General features: G+C 41.2%; 1 pseudogene across 1 annotated transcript in view; it reads right to left on the reverse strand.

Annotated features, from left to right (window-relative positions):
- Positions 1-2,940: 2,940 nt before the first annotated feature.
- Positions 2,941-27,048, reverse strand: part of LOC308609676 (putative helicase senataxin) — a 61,645-nt pseudogene continuing 37,537 nt past the window's right edge. The window contains exons 14-24 of the transcript in view: positions 22,903-23,004; positions 22,598-22,713; positions 21,328-21,399; positions 19,481-19,630; positions 18,195-18,302; positions 14,743-14,930; positions 14,029-14,121; positions 12,177-12,341; positions 8,625-8,723; positions 7,933-8,020; positions 2,941-3,936 (exon numbers count right to left, since the gene is read on the reverse strand). The product of the transcript in view is annotated as a putative helicase senataxin (transcript). The remainder of the gene's footprint in view (positions 3,937-7,932; positions 8,021-8,624; positions 8,724-12,176; positions 12,342-14,028; positions 14,122-14,742; positions 14,931-18,194; positions 18,303-19,480; positions 19,631-21,327; positions 21,400-22,597; positions 22,714-22,902; positions 23,005-27,048) is intronic.

Genomic DNA, 27,048 nt, shown 5'->3' on the forward strand with positions numbered 1-27,048 from the left:
AACACGTATGTCACTTTACGCTCGTGGGTGGTTGGTGCCTCCATCCGGAATGAGTGGGAGGCACAGCGAAGCTGATGGTGCCCATGTCCTGGCGGAGCACAGCACATCTGACTGCACCCCCTGAAGCCACTGCTTTTATAACACGAGTTGTACTTTTGTAACCAGCAGTGGTGACCCCCAACTTGGCCATCTATTCCCTGCGCCCCCATTGGCGCCCCGGGAGCTCCTTTCGTGGGTCACTGTTCATCCATCCCTCCTCTCTCACCCGCTCCCCAATCTTAGCCTGGAGGTGAGCGTGCGTTTCTGGACCAAACGTCAACGTGTAACTGACACCACAACTAGCCACAGTGCACCCTGCAACCTTACGGGTAAGATTCCAAGAACAGCTGAGAAGCAAGGAGAGCTGGGGTTGTGGACTGGATGAGAAACCTGAATAAAACAAATCCCCACCAGATAATTGTGGCATAAAATAAATCTAATGGCAGACTAAATGGAGTATCTGGGAAGTACCTTGAACCTTCATTCAAAAACACATAACTCCTAAACCACGTCAGTTTTCTTGTTTCCACTTTTAATTCTGCCATTTTCCCTTAATGTTCAGGTTTTAACAAAGACAACAGGGCTATTGCTTGCCAAATCCCAGCTAGGAATTCAGAGCATAGAACAAATCAAAACTACAGCAAAAAAATTATCAATCTGTACAACTAACTTTAGAAAATAGTTTAGTACAATTTTGTTGTAAAACTCATTTACAGGAGGTTAATCACATGTACTTATCAAATTTCCTCCTGATAATACATGAAAACAGAAACTCAATAAACTATGCATAGTAAATCCAAAGCAAATTATATGCAAAGAAGCAAAATAAATTTTTAAGTACAATATATGCATGTTCAAAGAACTAAGACTGAAAGAAGGCCACTTTCTTTAACGCCAGGGCAAGGACGAAACTAACAGCTGCATTTTTCACCTGCAGTAAGGTTAACCACCAATCAACAACACTGCACTGACAGCCACATCAGGAAAGGCCACACTGTACATATGAAATGCTTCATGCAAATACATACATCAACAGGAACCACCAATCGATTCCAATGCAATGTCAGGTATGACTGTTTCCTGCTGGGAGAGGCTGTCAGGACACAGGCTTGCTCATTACCAGAGATGATGCACTAATTCTCACGTTGCCAGACCAGGTGGAAGGTGGACCAAAAGTGAACACAACGTGTGAGAACAGGCACCAAACTTAACTGGAAATAACATCGTTTGGGTGGGGGAGCAAAGTACGTACGGTGGGGAGCACTTACTTCACGTGTTGTGTGAGCGGAGTGGGAGAAGTTCCTGACCCCAGCTCTTTCCAGCATGCCTCTTCTCTAAGCTTACAGGTTTTAGATTCTCTACATTGTCACTACAAGTGTCTGCTAAATGAAGCATTTTACCAAGATAGCAGGAAAGTAAACTTAAAGAAACAATGAGCTTTCTTGCCAAAGGCCAGGCAGGAAGCTTACGAAGCCCCTACCCAGAGTGGGGCTCAGCCCGCCTCTGTCAACAGGGAGCAGGGGCTAACTGTGGGGACAGAGCACGTGCTCCCCGAGTGACAGGACTGTTCAATCCCATCAGCAGAGGTCTGGAAACCAGAGGGAGGGACAAGGGTAACAAAGAAGTAGCATGCTTAAACCTTTGGCAACCAAATGTTTTTTTTTGAAAGCTCTTAATAACCTGCTTCAGTAGAATTCCTGATGAACACAAAGCCCTTTTTGCTTAAAAAGCAGATGACTGAAAAAGTTTCAAATGGTGCACATTCGTCTTCAGGAATGCATGCTTTCTCCCCCAAATTAACTAGGGCTGCAAAGCATTCACTACAAACCGCTAGTTCAAACAATGGTCAACTGTTACTAACACAGATTCTCAGTCTGTGATACCTCAACATCAGTGTGTGTGCGCTTGGAAAACTGGACTTTGACATTAGGCAGCCCTGCCCTCCATCAAGTCTCTCAAATCACCACCCACCATGGCCACCTCCTTTCACAGAAGCACAACCCCTCTAACCAGATCTTCCACCACAGCGGTGTATTTGCGTCACTTACGATGGTTTCCAAAGATGACAGGCAATCTGTCAACTCTCTCCCTGTTCTCAACTCCCAAGCATTTGCACTCCTCTCCCATCCTTCGCTTTTTAGAGGATGTTTCTCTCCTGCCTAAAATATTGTATCTGGTCTGCCCTAACTGGTTCTCAAGCTGCCTGGTGACCAGTATCCCTTGGGAAGATGTTAAACATCCAGATTTTCATGAGTTGGATTCTCTTGGTGATCCCCAGGCTTCCACAAGCCACCCCAGCACTGCTCCAATACTTGGCAACCACTGGATTTGTAACCCACCAGTTGCAGGAAATTCACAATATGCTGGGGGGATCTGAATGACATTTCAAGAATTATTCTTTCATTTCACATTCTTCTATCTCACGAAGAATGAGAATTTTAGCTAGAGAACTACGTGCTGACTACAATGGGCAGACAAACTCATCACAGAAATGTAACATCCTGTGCCAAGGTGCCTCGTCTAAAAAGGTGCAGGAGTGGAACTTCACCTAACAGAGCTCTGCTTCCCAGGGTCTTGCCCAGGACACTCCAGTTGGTTTAACAGGACTCTGACCCAACGCATTGACTCACTTCTCTCAGGCCACCTGGGCTGTTAAAAACATCTGTTTGCTACAACAATCTCTGAAAGGAACTGCCCTGCTCCCATCTTTTTTTTTTTTAAATATAAGGTTGGTTCCGTTGAAAATGATTAACATTTTAAGCAGGGGAAAGAAAAGCTGTCTACCAGATTAAATTTTAAGAGGATTCTGTTATTTGCTATACAAATATACATTCCAACTTTTACAGCATCCTCTTAAAATCCTCCAGTCTGACCTTTCCTACAGAAGAACAAGAGATCAACATTTTAAATCTTCGACTTCGAGGACATTATTACTGATACACAAATGCCTTGTGAAAGCTTTTGCAACTGACAAAATGTACTGAAGATGACCAAGAGGCCCATGTGTTAGGATACATTTTCTGTTTTCCAACAGCACACAAACTCCTTTAAGGAAAAAAAAAATAATCTTATCTGGACAGTCCTACTAGCTGGTCATCTGAAATGTGCAGTAATGCTTGTGGCTGACAGTCTCATTTGGCTCCACTACAAAAGCTTCCTCTTCTTCAAGCTACTGTCCTCCTCCTCCAGTCCCCTCTCGTCCCAGCCTGAGTTCCTCTTTGTGTGGTGGCTCAGAGAGCCACGCCTCTCCTGATCCCCCTTGGTGAAGGCCCTGGTCTCCCTCCTGTGGCTGAGTGCCTCCCCTTCCTGGGCACATCTTCTCTCACTCGTGGAAGTATTGGTACTAGCAGCTGGAGGATCACACTGCATATGAGGTCTGTGGTTGTTCACAGCAGCTCCCTTGGCGGGGGCCTGCTGCCTGATACTGGTCAGATCCTGGTGACTTCCGGGGGAGCCTGGCTCTCCAGAGGGAGGCGTTGCTCCAGGATACCGGGGGCTCGAGGGCTGCAGCTCACAGAGGCACTTCCCTTTGGCTTCACAGCCCAAGCCCATCCTCCTAAGCAGTCGTGGGTCCCGAAGCCAGTCCTGAAGGGGTGGCCTTTCAGGGTCCTTTGCAGTAACAGTGACAGTGGCTTCTTTGGACTCAGAGGGTGAGGGGTACAGGGAAGAAGCAAGAGACATCTTGGCAAATTCACTGTCTACCTTGTTGCTGGGCACTCTGCCCTGGGGTCTGGACACCTCTGGGGTGATAGCAGGAGGGTGAGTCAGACTTCTCTGCAGTACGGGCCTGCGTTTCAGAATCTTCATTGCATCGTGTCTATAGTTTTTGTTGCAAGTCTTAATAATGGCACCACGCTTCTGCGCATCCTGAATCAGGTGGTTCCAATGCTGGTTTTCCTTGAAACAAAGAGAAGGAAGAAAATTACATCCCAAAGAAACACTCATATGCTTGGGAAGCAGAGGTTCCAGCTTTCACTTCTGAACAAATAGTAAGTATACTTTCGTGAACAGATTCTCAAGAATCCATTACTTTTCAGACAAGGCTGAAAGGAAAAATAAGGTCGAATACAAAACTATAAAGCCATGCTGCTAGAACAGAACACAGGGAACCACCTCTAAGAAAGTACTTCCCTCATTTTACCACTGATACTCAGGCCACGTGGTGAATTAGCTGTCATGCAAATCTGTACCAACTGCCAGTAGCCTCATGTAGCTCTTTAATCTTCAATTAAATAAAATTAAAAATTCATTTCCTCAGTTGCACCAGCCACATTTCAAGTGCTCAGCAGACACATGTGACTAGGGTTAGTATCCTGGACAACACAGACACAGAAGGGCTCCGTCATCCCACCAAGTTCCCTTTGACACTGCTGACCCTAGAGTCTTGCCTGTCTCCGGCCAAGGCTAACATTCTGGAACAGGAAGGCTTGGTTTCAGAAAGCTCTAACTCTTGAGTGCATGCTGACTGTTCTAGAAAGAGGACCACAGCTTGCATCAAATTCCCAAAGGCTTCCCAAACTCCCAAGGGCTAAACCATCTTAATCTGCTGAGATAACTATTCCAAAGATGTCGTCTCACTTGTGTCTCTTTTCTAGAAGAGCTTAAATTATGAAAAGCACATCTAAACGGAAAAACAAAACAAAAACCCAACTCACGCATCTCTCCTCTCTTCCTTTTAGAGTTTCCTCAGCAATAAATTGCTTCTTTACAACCATCAGAACTTGGGCCTCTTTAGACAGAAGAAAGAGAGAGTATGAGGGAGGAAAAAAAGACAGAGACTGAAGGAAAGAGAAGGAAAGGATAGCTCCCCTCATGGGGGCTCCTGCACTATTCATGAAGGTGGGTAAGGGTATAGCAGTGAAGCTGCATACATAGTACTGACCTGCTGTGTGACCTTGGTCAAATCACTTGACCTCTCTGAGCCTGTTTCCTCACTGTAAGGTATGAATAGTATTTTATTTAAATGACTCTAAAATGTGCGTTGAAATAAAATAAAATAAATAAAATGCACTTTATTTTCACATTTTACCATTTCTGACTTTAGGGTGACTCTAGGCCAGACAGCAGTTTCCATGTATGTAATCCTGGAGGAATTCATGGCTGGGCGACTACAACCGCTTGACTTTTAGTCAACAAACCACTTCTACAAAGAATGAGTCCTGGCTCTTGCCTGAAAAATCTTTCCACAGACATCCTCTGATAAGACAAGAAAGTACCAGCACTACAACTTGGAGAATGGAGATCAGAAGTTGGAAAAAACCCCGGGACCACAGTGGGGCCCTCTCATGACATGCCTCTGACTGCACAGGGAATGGTTCGAGCATCAGCAAGGGTACATGGGATGGTGAATGGGGACGACCAGAGTGTTAGTCTGAGAGTGAGATACTTTCAGGGGTATCTTAGTCTACCTATTTTGCTGTTTTTCCTAGGTATGAACAAGAGTGATATGACACTGGGTTGGCCAAAAAGTTCATTCAGATGCTACAGAAAAGAAACAAATGAACCTTCTGGCCAACCCAATAAAAATCTGTCTAAAGTCTAAAAGAGTTCTTTCAGTCACTATAAGACAAAAATTCTAAGTGAAAATAAAGTGTCACAGTTCAATAGTGGAGCATAAAATAATGACGCACATTATATAACTATTGGCTTCTTGGATTTGATAAACTATGGTGGCAATGCAGACCTCACAGGGCCTTTTAAAGTAAGTCACGTAAATCAAGTGCACGGTACGGTGACCGCATGCATCAGGAAGGTGCATGTAAGCAGTACCAGGCTCAGATCTCCCTGACTCAGGAGAGCTCTTGAGAGTCCTACCCTGTGGCTGGAAAGCAGATGTAAAGCAGATGGCCTTGCTGCTATTTCTGCCAATTCTACTGCACCTAAACTTGCTGTTTAATCCAATCCCTAGATCACAAAAACAGTTCTGAGAAGGGGCTATTAGTCTTGATTTCTCAGAGGAAACCGAGTGCCTTAATCACTGATTCTATCTCCATAAGGGAAACTTGGCTGAAAAACCAAAAAAAAAAAAAAAGAGGCTAGGGAAGGGGGAAGCCCAAGGACAAATACGCAAGTTGGATTGCGAAGTCCAAATGATAAACTGGAAGTTTTTCTACTCTGTTCTGTCGGTCTCTTTTTGCCACACTGGCTTCCCAGAGTGAAGATAATAACGTCTATACTGCAGCTAGACGTCAGTGGTCTTCAAATCTGCGTGACGGTGACTCTGGGGCTCACAGAGACTTACTCGGGGGGATGTGAGCACGTTTTCTGGGAATCAATTTCCAAACCTCAGCTTCCAAACCCCAGTTCTCTATGTCCTCCTGGGGCTTTTCTGCCCTTCCACTCCATCCTTCACAACCACAAGTCTCACCTGTCCCAAATCTGACCACAGGGCACACAGCTAGGGGAGGTAAACATGCCTGGGTGTCAAATAGAGGGGGTGGTAAACAGAGGGGTGCCCATGAAGGCTCCTGCAATCAGGGCATCTAAGAGACACAACTCTATAAACATTTTACTTTTCGGGTTTGAACATTATCAAAATTCAACTGTGTGAAAAGAGTAATTGTTAATATGTTACTCAACTGACAAGATATCATTTGTTAATACTCAGATCCTTATGGTCACAGGAAAAATATACTTTTTTAAAAAACTCTTCGAGGTAACTATACATTCATAGGAAGTTACCAAAACAGTCCAGAGGTTCCACACACCCTTCACACAGTTTCCCCAAATCGTTATGAAAACCAATTCTTTAAATTTTCAAATTTACATGTAAAGTTTTTGTGGCAGAAAAGCCTAATAGTCATATTAACAGAAAGCCTTTTAATTATGAAAATATATAAACTACCCCCACTGAATTTTATCCTAAACAGTATAAATGGCAATTCAATTTTAAAGAGCAGAAAGAATAGCACTGCTCTCTATTCCACTGGATATATTTAAGAGTGGCATAATGGATTTATTTTTAATAGCTTTCTTTTAAAATGTCAAATATTTACAATACATTAGAAACAAAGTCTTTATCAACACTTAACGATGAAACATTTTCAATATAAACTTAAAAGCGGAGGATACACAGCTTTTAAACATTCTTTCAAGGGGGTACACAAACAACAAAGGTTGAAGACCACAAATCTAGGTAAGAGCTGAATGAGAAAGACTGTATTTGGGCGCCCTCTGGTGGAACTAACCAAAACAGGGGAAAATCCTACTGAGTTGGCACCTCTCCTGAGATAAAACAATGACTCTGTTAAATACAGAAATTAGAGAAACTGAGTTATTACACCTAATGAGGCAGGCAAATACATGCTTTATCTAGCTGTGGTTCACCAAATTAAGCTGTACTATTACTATTTGTCGACTACACATGTAAACTTGCCCCTCCTTCTACAGGAGTATCTGTACGCATGGATGAGCTCTGATGCCACTCACCCCTCAAGGGAAACAGCAAGCAGTGCTGCTCTAAGTGCCAAGACAGAAATGAAGATCCAAGCACTTTCCTGCAAATTCCCCCTCTCTCTGGCATTAAGCTAGGCTAATAGCCACATTTACTGAGTGTTTACTAAGTGCTAACCCATCTTCTAGCACTTTACATATATGGGTTTACATGTCTTCTTAACAATTCTACGATGTAGATACAATTTTTTTAAAGCTCATCTTGAGAGTACACTACGGATACCTGGGTCTTGGGCTAAGAAAGGGTGAGCGGTTTAGGCATTATAAAAGCTCCCAGGAAGAAGCTGCTGGAGGACAAAACAACCAGTGGGAAGAGGCTCATTATTGTTTGTAGCCTCAAAATCATTTCCACTTTGATGAAAAATAAAAACAAAACCTCAACCCGGTATCAGTCATCATGAGCAAACTCTGGAGTTCCCCGGTCCTCTAGAATGTACCTACCATCAGGGTCCTCAAATGTCCCAGGATGAAGAGGCTGTACTTGGCTCGTGTGATGGTGACATTCAATCTCTGCAAACTTGCCAGAAACCTAAGCAATAGAAGGAAAAAAAAAGAGTTACTTCTTTCTTCAGAAAGACTCGGCATGTCAGTGTAGGTGAGACACAGGCATTTCAGACAGCTTTTCTTGGGCTCCTGCTTTAAGCTCGTGGTGCAGGACCCGACACAGAAGCAATTCCCATTAAGGACAGCAAACAAACAAGAGGCCCAGTGCTTTCCTTCAAAGTGATGCATCTGTCTGTCGATTTCCTATTTTGACTTGGATGAGATATTGGAAATTTTAATGGTATGATTTTTAAGCCTTCAAAGATCCTAAAAATATGATAGTAGATCAATTATGACACATACCATGGAGAGGAGCATGCCCCTGCAAAATATACTGGATTCAATAATCTGTTTCACTCTTATCAAGTGAAACAACAGATTCACACTGTGACATGGGTTAATACACAAGGTACCAAGAGAAGCAGACCTAACAGTGGATCAACTTCACAACTTAAAAAAGAAACCTTCATGATATTACTCAATTTTTTATATAAGAAAATAGAGCAAATGATGGTATTCTCTAACAGTGATTAAAAAGATCTAACTCTGGATCATAAACAAGCAAAGAATCAATGATGACAGTTACCCACCCAATTGAGCCTTGCATGGCATTTGCTCTGACACATGTAACAATAATACAGTCTTTCTCACGACCCTGGAAGGCATCCACGGTATCTACTTCTGCTGGCCTATTTACGAAGAGAGAAACATATTTGCTGAAAAAAGATAATTATTAAATATACATATTTATACAGTAGTATTTCTTACTTTTGTAGTGCTATCTTTTAAAACTGGAGTAGAATTCACATAACACAGAATTCACCATTTTAAAGCACACCATTTGGTGGTGTTGAGTCCATTCACTACAGTGTGCAGGTGTGCAGTCATCACCGCTATCTAATTTCATAGCATGTCCATCACCCAGGAGAGAAGCCCTGTGCCTATCAGCCATCAGTCTCTATCTCCCCCTCCCCAGGCCCTGGCAACCACTAATCTACTGTCTGTCTCTATGGACTTTTCTACATGGGAAATTTCATATAAATGGAATCATAAAATATGGGACCTTTTGTGTTGGGCTTCCTTCACCTAGCATAATGTTTTCAAGGTTCATCTGTGTCGTAGACTGGTAACAGTACTTCATTCCTTCCACGACTGACTATTCGCTTGTACAGATACACAATTTACTTCTTACCTATGTACCATTTTGGGACATTTGGGTTGTTTCCACTTTTTGACTATCATGAATAATCTGCTACGAACATTCATGTACAAGCTTTTGTGTGAACCCTTTCTCAATTCTTTCAGGTATGTACCTAGGAGTGGAATTGCTGGGTCACGTGGTAATTCTATGTTCAACTTTAGGAGGAACTGCCAAACTGTTTTCTGCAGTTTCTCATCAGCAATGTGTAAGTATTCTAATTTCTCCACATCCCTTCCAAAACTTGTTATTTTTTTTTTTTGTAATGATAGTCATCTTGGTGGGTGTGAAATGATATCTCCTCACTGTGGTTTTGATCTGCATTTCCCTCATGACAAATGATGTGGAGCAGCTTTTCATGTGCCTGTTGGATTTCTGTTTATCTTCTTTTGAGAAATGCTCTTCACATCCCTTGCCCGCTTAAAAAGTTAGATTATCATTTTATTAAGTTGTATGAGTTCTTTATATATGCTGGATATGACTTGTCAGATAAATATTTTGCAAGTATTTTCTCCCACTCTGTGTGTTGTCTTTTCACTCTTTTGATAGTGTGTCCTTTGAAACACGTAAGTTTTTAATTTTTATGAAGGCCGATTTACTTCTCCTTTGGTTACTGGCGCCTGGGTATCATATCTAAGAATCTGTTGCCTAATCTGAGGTCATATAAATTTACCTTTGTTTCCTTGTAAGTTTTATAGTTTTGTCTCTTAGACTCAGAGCACTCATTCATTTTGAGTTAATTACTCTATACAGTGTGAGACGGGGGTCTAAATTCATTCTTTTGCGGGTGGATATCCAGTTATTCCAGCACCATTTGTTGAAAAACTATTATTTCCCCAATGAGTAGGCTTGGCACCCTTGTTGAGTATCAACTGGCCATGAATGTATGGACTGATTTCTGGAATCTCACTTCTATTCTATTGGTCTATATATGTCTACCCTTATGACAGTACCAGTGTTGATAGCTTTGTAGTAAATTTTGAAAGAGGGAAGTGTGAGCCCTCCAACACTGTTCTCTGTCAAGCTATTTAGGGTCTCTTGCACTTCCATGTGAATTTTAGAATAAGCTTGTCCATTTCTGTAAAAGAAGGTAGCTGGAATTTTGACAGAGGTAACAATGAATCTGTAGATCAACCTGGGGAATGGTGCCATCTTAACAATATTAAGTCTTCCGATCCATGGACATGAAATGTCTTTACATTTATCTAGTACTTTAAATTCTTTCAACAACGTTTTGTCCTTCTGTGTATGAGCTCACACTTCTTTGGTTACATTTACTCCGAAGTATTTTGTTCTTTATGATGCTAGTGTAAATGGAATTTTAAGAAATTTTCCTTTTCAGACTTCTCTGGAGTGTAAAGAAATACAACTGATTTTTGTATACTGATCTTGTACCTTACAACTCTGCTGAACTTGTTTATAAGGACCAGTAGTTTGCATAGATTTTTTTAGGTTTTTCTAGATGTAAGAGTATGCCGTTTGTTTTTTGTTGTTGTTGGTGTTAGCTTTTTGCGTGTGTTTTTTTGTTTGTTTGTTTGTTTTTGGATTTTTTGTGGCCACACAGCATGCAGGATCTTAGTTCCCTGACCAGGGATCAAACCCATGCCCCCTGCGGTGGAAGCATGGTGTCTTAACCACTGGACCACCAGGCAAGTCCCAGATTATGCCATTTGTTAAGAGACACTTACTTCTTCTTTTCCAAAATGGATGCCATTTATTTCCTTTTCTTGCTTAATTGCTCTGCATAGAACTTCTAATACAGTGCTGCACAGAAGTAGTGCAAGTAGAGAGAGTAGACAGTGGCATCCTTCCTCATCATAGGGGGAAAGCTTTCAATCTTAGCATCAAGTATGATGTGTTAGCTGTGGGTTTTTCATAGATGCTCTTTATTAGGTTGAGGAAGTTCCCTTCTCTTCCTAGTTTGTTGAGTATCTTTATCATGAAAGGTTACTGCATTCAGTCACATGTCTTTTCCACATTTATTCAGATGATCACCATCATGTGGGGTTTCCCCCTTTAATACGGTATATCACACTGACTGATTTTCATATGTTGAACCAACCTTGCATTCCTGAGATAAATTCCACTTGGCTGTGGTAAATAATCCTTTTAATATGCTGTTGAGTTCAGCTGCCATTATTTTGTTAAGAACTTCTGCATCCATATTCATAAAGGATATTGGTCCATAGTTTTCTTTTCTGGTGATGTCTCCATGGCTTTGGTATCAGGGTAATAATGGCCCCATAAAATGAGTTAGAAAGTGTTCCCTTCTATTTTTTGGAAGCATTTGCATAGGACTGGTGCTAATTCTTAATGTTGGACAGAATTCACCTGTGAAGCCTGATCCTCTGTTTTTCTCTATTGCAAAGTGATTACTAACTCACTCTTTTTACATTTAATAGGTCTATCCAAAGTTTCTGGCTTTTCCTAGAGTCAATTTTGGTACTTTGTGTGTTTCTAGGTGCAGAAACTTTTGAGTTAATGGATTTCTAATATTTAATTTTTTTATTTTACTGTTGAGGCATAAAGGAGACAAAAACATGATCTTCACCCAATACATGAAGGCACTAAAAGTGTTAAATAATTTATTGTAAGTGAAAATGTGAATACATGATTCTCAGTAGAGTTAGAATTCAGATAACAAGTCATCCAACTAAAGGTAAAGGCCTGAAGAATGTCTCAGTCACTTCCATTGTCAAGTGTAACAGTGATGACATTTGAACTGGCAGGAGGCACTCCATCTGCAGGGGCTACACGTGTAACCACACTCCCTCCCAGCACAAGTCTATGGAGCCAGGGTCCTAGTCTCCTTGTTCTATACTACCAGGGTCTAAGACCACTCCCTAGAGTTAAGTTTCCTTTGCTTCTTTCCTTCTATCCCCTCTTTCTTCTTTTTAATTCAACAGAAAAACTCAAAATATCTGTAAAAATAGAGATGCCTCACCCTTTTCTATCAAACTCTTTGTCCAAATCCTTCTGAATCATCGTCTTCTGAGCCTTGTAATGGGTTATTATGCCAATGTTTCGGAAAGTAACATCCCTTCTTCTGTCTTTCATAAGTTTAATTATTTCCATTACCAGTTTTATTTCTTGAACATTTACATATGAGCTAAATAAGATGAAAACAAAAAAATACAACACATCAAAACTAATAGCAGTCCAATTGCTAAGTTAAGTTCCACTTGGTTTTCCACTACAGTAAAGGGTACATAGGTAGGTTTCATCTTTATTCAGTCAGCAGTGATTCAAAGAGGCTGTTATAATGACCATTAATATTGTACATATGAATAAATATAAAAATAACTGCCCAGTGAAACACAAAGTTGTAGGAGAGAAAAGTGGTTCGAGTTACGTGATGTTAAGGCACCAGTTTCTTCACTTATTAAAACAGGGATAGCCACAGTGAGAACCAAAGTATTCATAATAATAATGAAGATATGACTAATGAATAGCTAACATTAAGGATTGACTATCTTCCCAACACTGAGAAAAGTGCTTCAGATGTACTACCTTCCTGCATTCCCCACCACAGGTCATGCAGATCATGCACCACATGACCGAGAGGATGGCAGCCACACGGACTAAATGTGACCCGGCTCCCAGAGATGAACAAACACGGGGCCCTACAGCAGGATCACGTCCTCTGTCCTTGCTGGCCTCATCCTGCACTCCCAACTCATCTCCTGAACTACAATGCGTTCCCTCATCACCATACCAAATGCAACATGTGTGCACACTGGGGGATGCCCTGCACGCGCAACTTTATTCCCGAGGCTACCTTATCTGTCTCACTTTAAAGCCTTAAATATTCACTATTCTAATTTCAAGACTTACTATACGGACAAGCCAGTCAGCTAGCTTTCTTTTCCATACCTGAAAGCTTTATTTGGTCACCTCTCAGGCCAACTCTCTTCCCGTGAACATCCATCTCCATAATACTTATGCGGTAAACTCTCAATCCCCTGCTCCATTCCAACAGACCCCACTACAACTTCCACAGTCCCTCTGGAATAGCAAACCCCCAGCCAACTGCTCCGTATTTCTAACTTCTTCACTGAGGGGCCCCTCCTTCCACCACTATTAACTAATATCTTATTCTCATGGAGGACACCACTTGCTTTGCAGCTCTCTCTTGACACAGAGGTGGAATTTCTATTTCTTCATACGTCATGATGCAGGGGTGGCATTTCTATCTGTGCTAACAAATGCAGCCTCCGGGCTCCTCCTCCTTTATTCTCTCACAAGAAGCCCCGGCTCCTCTGAGGTGCTTGCTAATTAGCAACCACTGCTCCTTTTGTGCTGTCATTCACAAACCACCTGATTCACAATCCAACATGCTGGAAGTATTGTCCACCCTCTGCCTCACACCTTGATTCAACTGTATCTGTACTTATCCGTCACAATACTTAACCCAACTGGAACCATTAATCACCACGGTGATGGCCTGGTTAATGTCTGTCTCGCCTGTTGGACCACAGCAGCCTTGCACTGGGGCCACGTCTGTTTTACTCACAGCTGGGATCTCAGCATGGATCTACTGAAGTGCTGACCGCATTTTAGGTAACATAACCCCCATTACCCAGTTAAGAAAAAAAAAATCAAGACTGAAATATATAAAGACATCAGTAATTTATGATTGAAAAGGTGAAGTTATCAACCCAGCTAAAAGAAAATGATTGTGCACTGGCACTAGGCAGAGAGATTTATATGGAAAGTATTTTGAATTTAAATATGAACAGAAACAATACAAAAATTCTGGGACCATCAGTGGGGACTGAAGAAAAAGGAGAACTTACTCATTATCCCGCTTTTCTGAACCATCTTCAACATCAAACACGAGGTAGGGTTGAAATGGCCAGTCAGATGAACACCGAATGGTCTCTGTCATTCTACAAAAGAGCAGCCACCATTTAGAATGCAAGTCAAATTACAAGAGAAAATGTTTTAGAATTATTATTACTATTTGTTCTTTCTGTGGAAGAGAGCAAGGGAAAGTTAAGAGGACAAGAAGGACCTTCTTTTTAAATAAAATTCAATACTTGTAAATAACATATTTTAGTGAGAGGTAGCAGGTGAATTTCATTTCTATTCTAGTACTAGGGAGAATGACCCATGTAAATTAAAATATAACAATCATGATTGGAAAGTTACTCATAATACAGTAAGTGAAAAAAGCATGCTACAGTATACTATGTAGAGCATGGTGTGCTTTTTTCCTCCAAAAAAAGGAGAAAAAGTAAAAAAAAAAAGATGTGCATAGTACAAGGACTGGAAGTAGATATAACAAAATGTTACCAGTGATTACTTCTGGGTAGTATCAATAGGGGTTGGGTTTATCCCTTTCTTTTCATTTATCTGCATTTGCTACAATCAATAGGACTTTTGTAATTAAAATTATTAAACCTTTGTGTTTTTAATAACAAGACCTAAAAGCACAACAAAAGAGCTATTCTTCCTAAGCAGCCAAACCTACAAATAAAACAGGTGAACATGCAATGAACAGAGCTCACCTATTTGTTTTCAAGTTCCTGTTATAAATGTAATTAGAAGGGAAGAGACATATGTCTGGGTGCATCCTGTACTGAATGGTGAGCTGTAAGACAGGCAGCCTGCCAATCACGTTGTGCTCCACGTTCTCTTCCAGAAGGTTGTAGAAGCGGGCCATCATCGACTGGTCATAGCCATACTCCTGGGCCTTCTGAAAGGAGGAAAACAAAACAATAATCTGCAAGAATTCATGTGTACTTTTCCCACTATTAAAAAAAAAACAAAACAATCACTGAGCTCTCAAATGTACAAGGTATTACCAACAACCAAAGATTCAGAGAGAGAAGATATTTCCGACTCCAGCCCTAGAAAAGCCATGTAGCTTGACTACAAAAGTTAAGGTATTTTCCCCTTATTTAGAAAACCCACATACTGCTTATGAACGAGATGTGATCTTGTGAATGACCACAACTCTCGCTATTTTATAGGTGCTAACAGGGGTCCCCTGAAAGAATCAATGATAAAAGCAGCAAAGAACTGTAACCCAGATTTTAACAATTATTTCTGGGCTATGCTATCACAACTAGAAATAATGAATGCCATTGTAAATAAGCCTCTGAAAGACCACTTTCTTCATCCATCCATCATATACCAAGCAGCTAAAATTTGGGGTGCTGACAGTCTACAGTGAAGATCAAATGTCACAGAGCTTACATTCTAGTGGAGGACACAGGCAACTAAGTTGATTTCATAAATCCAAGAAAGGGTTACAAACCTGTGATCTGAAACACAGTGACTTAATTGACAAACGAAGAAAACTGTCTTAATGTTATCACGGTCGTGCCTTGGGATATACTTTTCAATGGTAGCATCATATCAAGATTCAAAAAGTATTACGTCTTAAATAATCTAGAAGCAAAAAATGTGCTCTGGAAAACCCACTAGGATGATGTAATCTTTATGAGTGACGTTGACAATATGAGCGTTGAAGATGTATGTGCAAAGTTTTAATAAACCTGTTTCACAAACTATCAGAGTGGAGAAAACAGGGGTTACTTCTTATTTATATTAGTTATATATGTGATTATTTACATATGTGATATTAAATAGGTTTCTATAATTAAAGAGAATATTTTTAGTAGACATTTGGCAATTTCATCTATACCCCCCAAAGTTTATCTATTCAAGTTAGCTAAAAAACCTCACTTATTTCACTCTGTGAAAAAGAAAGAGGTTTATATGAGGTAACACATCTACTTCCAGAAAAAAAAACTGAGTCCATCCTACAAAATGATGGAGATTTTTATGTTTTGACATGAACATATATCCCTGATCTATTTACTGACTGGAAAAAAAGGTAATTTGGTACAGACTGATTCTTCCACCTTTACACAAGGTCAAAACCTACATACAGGGCTTCCCTGGTGGCACAGTGGTTGAGAGTCTGCCTGCCAATGCAGGACCCAAGGGTTCGAGCCCTGGTCTGGGAAGATCCCACATGCCACGGAGCAGCTGGCCCCATGAGCCACAATTACTGAGCCTGCGCGTCTGGAGCCTGTGCTCCGCAACAAGAGAGGCCGCGATAGTGAAAGGCCCGCGCACCGTGATGTGGAGTGGCCCACACTTGCCACAACTAGAGAAAGCCCTCACACAGAAACGAAGATCCAACACAGCCATAAATTAAAAAAAAAAACCTACATACATATACACAAATTTATACATTCCCTATAGCCATCTGACATTCTGAATCTAGTAACTTATTTACTGTCTGTTACCCACTAGAATGTCAGCTTCATGAGGGCGAGGATTTTTTTTCTGTTTGTGGTATGCGGGCCTCTCACTGTTGTGGCCTCTCCCGCTGCGGAGCACAGGCCCCGGACACGCAGCCTCAGCAGTCATGGCTCAGCCGCTCCGTGGCTTGTGGGATCTTCCCGGACTGGGACACGAACCCATGTCCCCTGCATCGGCAGGCGGACTCTCAACCACTGTGCCACCAGGGAAGCCAGAGGTCAGGGATTTTTGTCAATTTTCGTCACTGTCATGACGCCAGAACTTAAAAACAGTGCTTGAATTAGCCTGGCACTCAATGAACACAGACTGAAAAAAAGTCAACACACACATGCCCACAAACTGTTCAAATACTCACTAAACTGTTCATAGTACTTATCCCTAGGGTTAGAAAGGCATGCTGAGAAAATTAACTTTGTAATTATTTTCTGAATCTTCTCAATAAGCCTCTATTATTTTTGCAACAATAAGAAAAGCCCAAATGGATTTTTCTCATTTCTGCTGTTTTTAATCAATCACCAAAGGAGACAGTGAAGTTGAGGCCTATCGACAACCCTTTTCACTAACCACGTGCTAAGGCCCTTCAGGAAGTTAAATCAGTAGGTTTCTGAAATACTGCAACTATTCAAGGAATGCAGGGCAGAGCTGGCTCCTCCTAGGTCTCCACAAGCAGAACCCCCCACAGCAGCTCTGTCCTATGGACAAGGTTTTCACTCAGGGACATGGGCGCTCCTAGGCTACTCCCTTGAACAGTCACGCACGAGTGTCCAGACGTCAAAGAACTGCACTATCATTTTGATGATTCCAAAGTCAAAAACAATACTAACCAAAAAACCCTGCTTTCTTTCCATAACGTAACAGAAATGCTGTGAAAATGGTCTGTTCTCTGGGACAGTTTATGCAGCCACTACTCTATATTTGTACAAATAATCTATGTATCAGTAAAATGCTCAAATTTCATTAAACTTCAAAACCGTCATCTAGACCTATGAAGATTACCCAAAACATCTGAATCCTGATTCTGCTGTGCATTTCTAGGAGCCATCTTTAGTGAGATTTAAGAAACGAAGTGAAGGGAACCACAACTTTGGTGCTCATCTTCCCACAAGCACAGCCCACAACCTCTTTCCTTTCACCACCTTCCCTTTCAGAGGATGTGAGGGACACCGGCATTTTCCTGTGCTATAGGATACAGAATCCTAAAATTGAAAACGTTACTGTAAGAATAATTTCTCTTTATACTGTTTTCCTCAAATTTGCACATATTGAAAGATAAATCAGGAGGTTGGATTCTATTCCCTGCTTTTAAAGTTTTTCTTTTATTATTGTTTTGGTGTTTATGTTACTAAAATAAATCAGATACAGCCCTTAGAACAGCTGCACACTGCCTTTCCCAAAGGAACAGCCCACTGCACATGGGACATGCTCCTCCTAAACTTCTGGTCTGTGACACTCACACTGCTCCTGTCACACACACATAAGCACATTATGAACAAAGGAACATTTCCGGAGACTTTCACTATGAAGGCTCTCAACAGTGGTTCTCTTTTCTCAGCCATTCCCTATTTATCCTTGCAAATAAGAGATGATGATCCAAGAAAGACCGCCCCGCCGCCCAAAACAAACAAAAAAAAAACCCAAACAAGCCCCTACCACTTTAAAGCAACACGAATGTGAAAAAACATACCATAGAAATGACTGTGGGAGGGAGCTGCTTAGGATCTCCTACAAGGATGAGCTTGTTGCAACGATGTATGAGTGGAGTAAGAGTTTCAACTTCACAAGACTGTCCGGCCTTGGTAAGAGAGTACAGAATGGAGACATAATCAGAATTATCTCTATTATTTATTTATCCATATACAGTCTATCCAATTCACAAGTGTCCTAACCATTCAGAAACATACACTTTCTCCTTCTGCACCAAAGATCAAAAATAAGAACTTCCTTTGGTTAGAAAACAAAACAACAAAAACATTCTAAATGCCGAAGCGGGGGAAAAAGACCCACACACGTTTTGAAGTCAGCCACCACTCAGGTGCCACTACCACCTGGGAAGCAGCCCATAAGCAAGAAGGGCCATGTCATGTCCCCAGTTTGTCTTCTTTGTCCCTGCTGGGCACATGCCTGGGGGGACTGTGTGTCTGTGTGCCCCACCCCCTCTCTCTTCCTTGCTCCTCAGTAGGCCGCTTCAGTTGCAAGACTCAAGCTTCTTTTCAATTCAATGGCATTTCCTTCAATTATTTCATCACTTCCATCTTTTCTATTCCTTCGTTTTGGTGAATACTGGATCTTGGATCTCATGGATGGGTTCTCTGTACCTCATTTTCCATCTCTTTTGTCTTCTGGCTCTACATTCTGGCAAACAGTAGGTACCCAATAAATGTTTGCTCAATGAATGAAGTAGAAATAAAGATGTTAGCTGAAAATACGGTGGCTCAGAGCTGTCCAGAGTTATATTAAAAATGCTTCAAAAGGTCACCAGAGGGCTTCCCTGGTGGCGCAGTGGTTGAGAGTCCGCCTGCTGATGCAGGGGACACGGGCTCGTGCCCCGGTCCGGGAAGATCCCACATGCCGCGGAGCAGCTGGGCCCATGAGCCATGGCCGCTGAGCCTGTGCGTCCAGAGACTGTGCACCACAACGGGAGAGGACACAACAGTGAGAGGGCCACGTACCGCAAAAAAAAAAAAAAAAAAAAAAGGTAACCAGAGATATCCCAAGCAGGAGCTAGAATAATCCTTGGGAGGGATTTTATGAAGAACAATCAGGAATCTCTAAGACTACAGTCCCGATACTGAAAAAGCAATTTTCATCGTGGTGGGTCATTAGCAGCGTATTTCAACATAAGAGAATACATATGTAATGGCAGGTCAAAATCAGATGCAAAGACCACTTTGTCAACATCTCGGCAGCCACTCTTCATCTAAGACTTACTCCTTACTCCTAGCAAAGCTGTATGGCCGACTGCTTACTGACCTCATCAACAATGACACAACTAAAGGGGACACCCCCTTGCCCATGGAAAGCAGCCTCGAGCAGCAAACCACCACTCGTGCTCAGTGTGCAGCAGATGATGTGGGACTCTAAGATGATGATGTTCTGTGTCTTTTGTGGGCATCCTTGAACCTAAGAGAATAAAAATTCATCAACATTCAGTTGTATATAAATTCTTAACTACACTTATTATGTGGCAGAATAATGTCTAGTAAATGTTAGGTAGGAACCTCAAGCCTAGAAAAGAGAAGAAACATTCAAGATAATCAGAAGCCACCAGAAAGAACACTTTGCAGTGGAGTCTAATCTCAGAACATGAGTTAATAATAAGCACATTAAGAAAAATTTATTCAGGTTTAATTTGGTCGAAGTGGATTACAATTCTTACAGCCTGACGTATGAGGGAAGGTATCAGAATAAGCAAAGATTAAGTAATTCTACTGAGTTGTGAAGCAATTATCTGAGTAAAACCAGGATCAGAACTAAGCCTGAACATACACTTTGCTGTTAGTTTTTAAGTATGTAATATTGTTCTTTTATAAGGGATAGTACCAACAAAAACGCCTGTGAAACTGACAAGCATTCTAGTTCCACAGTGGAATCCAACAACCTTGGTCCAGACTATAATGGAATAAACTGTGATGGAGACTAACAGTATGAATGACACCTCACAATGCATATCATTCAGTGTTCAAATTAATAAACTAGTACTCTCATCATAGATTCAGGTAGCCTATCTCCCCTCCTGAAAAAGCTGTCGTGAATCATCCCTGAACATGTGATAGATTCAACCATGGAGGCCAAGGCATGTATGTGAAGAGAGGGTGGCAACTGTGGCCTTCTGGTGCTCACATGTTAACTGTCACATACCTCTCCTCTCAGCTATCTAATGAGTAAAACTGCCAAGGACAATTAATTTAATGGCCCACAGAACAATGTGATCAGCGGCAAAAACCATAATACAGGTAAACATGGACTTCATCCTTAAATGTGGGAAGATTAATTTTGGGCTCAGCTTAAAGTTTTAATAAAAAGCTTTCCACATAACTTTTGATTTAAATAAACAAACTGCTAGTGGAAATACACATTAAGTTCAATTATATTTATTTAGCCACACAGAGAAGGTCAATAATACATTCAAGAGGAAAACCACAGCTCAAAAATACAAATACCATTACCGGTTGAGTATTACCCTCTCTTTCCCTGACCGCCAATTCATTTCATTAAGGGCTGCATGCTGGTGATGGGGTACACACCTGGCTCATTCTAGCTTTGACCAATATAAATGTTAGTTGATATTTTTATATCCAAAGAAAACTGGGAAAAGTTATACATGTTATAGAAGGATTTTTTGTGATCAGAAACAAGGAAAAGGAGTGTATGCTTTCAGCCAAAAACTGAGAAAAAAGGTGCTTATATTTCTTGGGCCACATCCCAGCCACTGTCACTCTACCTGAATTCAGATGTGTATTTTTTTTTCCTGTATCTTCAAATTGTTACTTATTTATTTATTTATTTGGCTACGCTGGGTCTTAGTTGTGGCATGTGGGATCTTCCCGGCAGCGTGTGGGATCTTTTAGTTGCAGCATGAGGGATCTTTTAGTTGTAGCATGCGGGCTCTTAGTTGCAGCACATGGGATCTAGTTCCCTGACCAGGAATCACACCCACACCTCCTGCAATGGAAGCAGAGTCCTAACCACTGGACAGCCAGGGAATTCCCCCAAATTTTTAAATGTAATTGAGAAAAGACCACAGGTTGTCTGAACTATTTCATAATTTTAAAAAAGAAAAAGTAATACCAGTAAAGTGCTACAGGTGAACTACTTACCTCTTTAATTTTAGAAGAAAGCTCCTGCCTTTCTTGTGAAACTTTGGCCATTTTTTCATCTAATTCTTGCCTCTGGAAAAAATCAGAATGCCATCATTAAAATTAAATTAAGCATTTTAAAATGATTTCCAATGGACTGCCTCACATTTCAAAAGGGTGAGCCAGTACTTTACCAATGAAAAACTGATTCACCCAGTGTGTTTTCTCTATACCAGTCTTTCTGTATTGCTGTGTGTCAGAGTTTAGCTAAGCTACTCCATGGTACTGATGCCCTGGCATCCATTTTGTTTGGCCAAGCAGCCTGCAGAGACCCCAAACTAACACTAGGCCCCTTCACACACATGCACGCCCTAGATGGCAGCCCATGGAGTCACCGGCCCACCAGCCAACATAAGCTCTTGTGATCAACAGTCTCCTCTGCCATCCAGTGCCTTCCCCTTATATGCCCTTTAGATAAGAGACCCTCTAAGCTACTTACCAAAACCCTGCTCTTTCAGTTAAAATTGGCCAATCCAGCCCTAGCCTGGGAACCCCAAAGTACTCCACGCATGGACTCTGATAATGACATGTGCGCCAGGGCCTGCCTCTCTCTGTCTGCACTCTCCCTTGACCTGCCTGTCATGCCCCACGAGACATGCCTTATACCTTCCTCAAGACCTGTGAAAATAAACTTCTCTATTTCGCTTTCTCTTGTGGTCTGTTTTTAAACATCAGCTCATTGTCCAGCAACCCGACAACCAGCACCCCATGCTTCAATCAGTAGGTGCTAATTTGATAAATTCTTTTATTTTTTGTGGCCACCCTGTGCAGCATGAGGGATGCTCATGAGGAACTAGGGTTCCCTGAGCAGGGATCGAACCTGAGCTCCCTTCAGTGTAAGTGCAGATTCTTAACCACTGGACCACCAGGGAAGTCCAATAAATTCTTAATAGTGTGTATGATTCATTTCTGTTCAGAGTACTGCAGGTACGCTTTCTGCTTAAGCAGGCCAACCCTTGGGGCATCACTTACGTGTTATCTACTCTGCCTTCATGCTATTAACAGTGGCGTTCAGTGGCTAAAACAGACTGCACGTGGCCTGCAAAGTCTGAAATACTTACTATCTTGTTCTTTTAAAAAAAGGTTAACCCCGAATGTAAGGCATACCATCTCTGTGTACATTTTTGTACACAAATTATGCTATTCCACAATGAAAGAATGGCATCAAATACTCACCAACTAGTTTATCTATGAGCTTTTAAAAAACACTGATCAAGACATGTTTAGATACCTGTAGTTCCCTTCCACCTCGGCATAAAGCACGCTGGCGAGAAAGTTCATCTAGTTGATGATCTAGAAATTCCTTTCTTCTGTGAATCTCATGAATATGAGAAGGTAAGTCTTTTTCTTTAAAAAAAAGATAAAAAGCTGTTCATTCTAACAAATACACACATATGCATACAAATGAGAAGAAAAACTAGCTTTCAAAACTAGACTACTTCTAGGGTCTCCAAATTACCTTTAATGCCCATGCCATTTTCTACCATACAAAAAGAAACAGAAATCAATTTATATATACCTTTATTCAGTACTTACTCATTCTGTGGTTAACTTGGCTCTCCAAACTGAATTTTAGGACCTCAGTATTAATACACTTTTCTGGACCTAGACGTACTAAATTTATATCTCCACAGTTTCCTGTTGATAGAAGTCACACTTAGAGGTTAATAAGAATGCTGTCAATTTCTGTACATAATAATTATTTCTAAGCAAATATATTAACAATCAGAGAAAGGAGCTAACATGAACTATTAATCAACCAAATACCTGGAACTGTGCTAGAGGTTCCACACACATTCTTTTAGATTTGCTTCATAAGAATCCTATAAGGCAAGGATTTATTTCCACCTAATAAAAGCTACTGAGGTTGCACAAGCAGTACACTGCAGAGTTGAGATTCTATTACACTAATGCTTCTCAAACTATGTTCTATACATCACTCCATGGTAAAATGTATTTGGGAAATGGCGAGTGAAAATAAAACAAATTTCTTGACCATAGGATATTTCGAAGATGAAGACTTTTCTCTATTAATGCAGGTCTGAATTCCCCAAACAGAATCTTACAGGACCATCAAATGCTTTTCTGCAGAATACTGAGAACCACGGTTTTGAAACACTGTTCCACATCACAATGCCACTCCAGGATCTAAGGGACACAAGATGCTGGAAATTCTGGAATATGGTAATTCCAAAAACTGTCAGCATCATTTAACTGGTTTATTAACCACATTTTAATTTTAGGTTAGCACATTTCAGATATTATTTAATCTAAAAGTCTCCCACTGCTTCACTGAACTACTAAACTATAGCAATCATGCAGCGTTTATTAGCACTTATCCCAATCTGACACATCACATACTTGTTTGCTATCTCCTTCCACTGAATCCAAGTCCCATAAGAACCAGGTTTTGTTTTGGTCACAGCCTAGAAGCGCAGCTGGCACGTAAGTACAATAAACATACACTGAATGAATAAATGAACTCATTATACAGCTGTTCACACATATTTTTGTTCCTAGTTCAGCTCATTCTTCTAAAATTTGAAGCCATCTTCTCTGACCAACATTTACTTGAAGGTGTCAAAATTGCTAACTTGTGTTTCTACCAGAAAGGTGGATGAGATTTATAGCCACTATAAGCATCTAAAAATGCTCCAGAAATTAAAACAGACATCCTTTAAATTGCAGGGTGAGCTCAGAAGGATGTAAGAGAAATTCCTAGGGGCCAAAAACAAAGAGAAAGGTGAAAAACAGAGGTGAAAGCCCCTGAGCTGCTGTGGCTTCCCTGGAGGGAACAGGGTGAGGGCTGGTCACTCTCTAGATGCTTAGGTGTTTGTTTTTTCATTTACATACAATCAAATGCAGAGATTTAAAAATCCTTAGTTCTACAGAGTTTGACAAATATCTACATCAGCAAAACTACCATTCCAATCAACATATAGAAATTTTACAATGGGGGCTTGGATTTTAACGTCCACTAGAAAGCAAGAGGGCATGGAAGAGGTGGAGGGATGAAAACGACATGAATCTATCTTGGCCTGGGCTTAGCTGGGAAAAAAAACTCTCTTCTAGGACTTTCCAACTATAGGCCCATGCCACATGTGGACTTAGAGCCTAAACACATAATACAGAGAATGACAAAGGTGACCCAACCAAAATACAGTTGAGATTTTAAAAATGAGAATACAGTGAACAATGTTATACCAATATATTTGAAAACCTAAGGTGAAGTGGAGATTTTTCTTGAATAATATGAATTAGCAAAACTCACTCAAATGTAGAAAACTTGAATAAACCAACAATTAAAGACATTCAGCACACAGAAACTTACCCATCTGTCAAAAAACAGACAAAAAACAAACAAACAAGAAGCCCCCCAAAAAACAACACTAAAAACAAATTAACCTTCAAGTAACAGGTAATTCCCTGTCATATATGAAACATCCCAAATAAATGTCTGTATAAATTCTTTTTTTTTTTTTTTTTTTTTTTTTTTTGTGGTTCACGGGCCTCTTACTGCTCTGGCCTCTCCCATTGTGGAGCACAGGCTCCAGACGCACAGGCTCAGCGGCCATGGCTTATGGGCCCAGCCTCTCTGTGGCACGTGGGATCCTCCCGGACCAGGGCACGAACACATGTCCTCTGCATCGGCAGGCAGACTCTCAACCACTACGGCACCAGGGAAGCCCTGTATAACTTCATTTTTAAAGTCTGTATAACTTCAATACTAAAACCAAAGATATGACAAAGAAAAATTATAGGCTGCCGTCAGTTAAAAAAATCAATAGCAATCCAGCAATGTGGTAAAAAAATCATAGTACACAACCAAGCAGACCTTATTCTAGGAATCAAAGATATTTTCAAATTAGTAAAGCATTGTAGGGAATTCCCTGGCAGTCCAGTGGTTAGGACTCGGCACTTTCACTGCCATGGGCCTGGTTTCAAACCCTGGTCGGGGAACTCAGATCCCTTAAGCCTCGGGGTATGGAAAGAAAGAAGAAAAGAAAGAAAAGAAAAGGGGCTTCCCTGGTTGCGCAGTGGTTGAGAGTCTGCCTGCCGATGCAGGGGACAGAGGTTCGTGCCCCAGTCCGGGATGATCCCATATGCCGTGGAGCGGCTAGGCCCGGGAGCCATGGCCACTGAGCCTGCACGTCCAGACCCTGTGCTCCACAACGGGAGAGGCCACAACAGTGAGAGGCCAGCGTACCACACAAAAAAAAAAAAAAAAGGAAAGGAAAAGAAAGAAAAGAAAGAATGAAAGAAAGAAAGAAAAGAAAAGCAGAATTCCCTGGTTAGGACTCTGTGCTTGCACTGCCATATGGTGAGGGGGAGGGGTATATGAATGAAAAAAAACTGCATGCAGTAAAATTCAACACCCATTCATTAAAAAACTCTAATTAGGTGGGGACTTTTTTAACCTGATAAAAGCGTATATACCAAACCCCAGGAACAAACATCACACTTAATGGTGAGATGTCCAAGGTATTTCTGTAAAGGACACCCAGGACCACTGGACATAGTGAAAAGAAGCAAAAATGAAAGTACTGAATAAGAAGAAAAAAGCCGTCTTTACTGACAAGAGATGTCATTTTCTCTCTAACAAAAATATTAAAAATCCAACCTAGACACTACACTTGTGCCACCTTCGTCCCAGCCTTCTCGTGTTGTCAGCCCACACCTGAAAAAGGGCTTATTACCCTCCCTCAGGGAAAGGAAAGTGAAAACCACGCGGGAACTGTTCTCGGTTGTATAATTTGATACAACTACTTTGGAGCAGAACCGGGCACTATCTAGAATCAGCACAAATCCTTCAACCCAGCATTCTCATTTCTAGGTATATATACACTAGACCAGTGTTTTTATAAACTCTTTTGACCGTGATCTATAGTATGAGGTACACTTCACATTGAAAGCCAGTACACTCATACCTCACCAATAAAACAGGTTTCACAAAACAATACTTTACCCCTCACTACCTACACTCTAATCTTTTCTGTTCTCTTCTGTTCTATCTTATCTTGTGTAAGTATGCTGGTTCTGATCTCCCTAAACTGATTTCACAATCCACTAACTGGTCACAAGCCACAGTGTGAAAGCACTGCCCTAGCAGCCTGTATGAATACTCAGGAGACGTGAGTAAGAACACAGTACTCCAGTGTACTCCCTTCAGCTGCTGTACAGTACAACACAATACAACTCAGTCACTGCAGTAAACGTTTTCATCCTGCACTGGAGAAACAGGCACAAGTACAGAAATTAAGTTTGAAATAACAAAAAAAAAAGGGAAAGAACTTACATTTCTATCAATGGATAACGAATGAACTGTGCACTCATAGATGAGACACCCTATAGCAGTTAACATGAATGACCGTATCCATATACAGCGATACATAAAGTCATAGTTCTCACAAACATAATGGTGAGTAGAAAAGTTGCCGTTCACAATGCATTTTCAGTTTTAAAAGCAAATGACCTCTAGATGTAGCTAATACATGTGCAATAAAAGGGGAAATATGTGTGATCCCTGCGAAGACAGACGACACATCCTGGCTGCTCCTGCAGCTGGTGTGGCCACGGGACTAAGTTCTGGCCAAAAGGAAATAAGCAGAGGTGCTACTGGCAGCGTCTCAGAACTTTCCTTAAAGCACAGCTAGTATATCTGTCCCTTTTTCCTTGCACTTG

Source organism: Mesoplodon bidens, assembly GCF_964165515.1.
Source record: "Mesoplodon bidens genome assembly, chromosome: Y".
NCBI lineage: Eukaryota > Metazoa > Chordata > Mammalia > Artiodactyla > Ziphiidae > Mesoplodon > Mesoplodon bidens.